The sequence below is a fragment of the Pseudophryne corroboree genome, chromosome 2, assembly GCF_028390025.1.
Source record: "Pseudophryne corroboree isolate aPseCor3 chromosome 2, aPseCor3.hap2, whole genome shotgun sequence".
NCBI lineage: Eukaryota > Metazoa > Chordata > Amphibia > Anura > Myobatrachidae > Pseudophryne > Pseudophryne corroboree.
The window spans coordinates 1,026,960,552-1,026,961,079 of NC_086445.1; the positions used below are offsets into that span (position 1 = coordinate 1,026,960,552).

The following is a 528-nucleotide window of genomic DNA, read 5'->3' on the forward strand; positions in this document are numbered from 1 at the left end:
CCTGGTTCCCTCCCCCAGTTCCTGCCGTACAAGTGATCACTGCTGATCGGGCACCCCCCACCCAGCGCCTGCAGAGAGCTGCTCGGGAAAGGTAGAAAAGCAGCCCTCACCTTTCCTGTGTCCACCCTGCGGCTGCTGTGAGGAGCGTCCGGCGGAAAAATGTAAAGGCGCAATGGTTGTGAAGTTCCAATCATTGGTGGTTCAATATACTGACCAACGAATGTTTTAAGAGTTGTTATAAAACAAAAAATTTAACTTTTTAAGATAATATCTATTGGATTTGTTGTAAATAAACGTTCTTAACCTAATTCAATATGTAAATCTCTATGATCTATCTTTAGAAAAAATATTAGCCAGTTAAGTGGTTAATGTAGTGAATCTGAAGCCAATATGAATACATTGGTTATAGTGACTTAAAACACAATTAGAGGTAAACCAGATTAACCCTATACAAGACATAACAAAAAAGAGTGAAATAAACTTTCAAACCACATAACTAACTTAAATATGTTTTGGTAAACAGCAGCA

The 528-nt window shown here is 38.8% G+C and overlaps 1 protein-coding gene across 1 annotated transcript in view; it reads left to right on the top strand.

Annotated features, from left to right (window-relative positions):
- LOC134988305 (beta-1,4-galactosyltransferase 4-like) overlaps nt 1-235 on the top strand; it is a 34,407-nt gene extending 34,172 nt beyond the window's left edge. Inside the window, exon 7 of the mRNA XM_063950537.1 lies at nt 1-235. This exon is cut by the window's left edge and continues 1,107 nt beyond it. The gene's annotated coding sequence lies outside the window, so the exon portion shown is untranslated.
- The last annotated feature ends 293 nt before the right edge of the window (nt 236-528 follow it).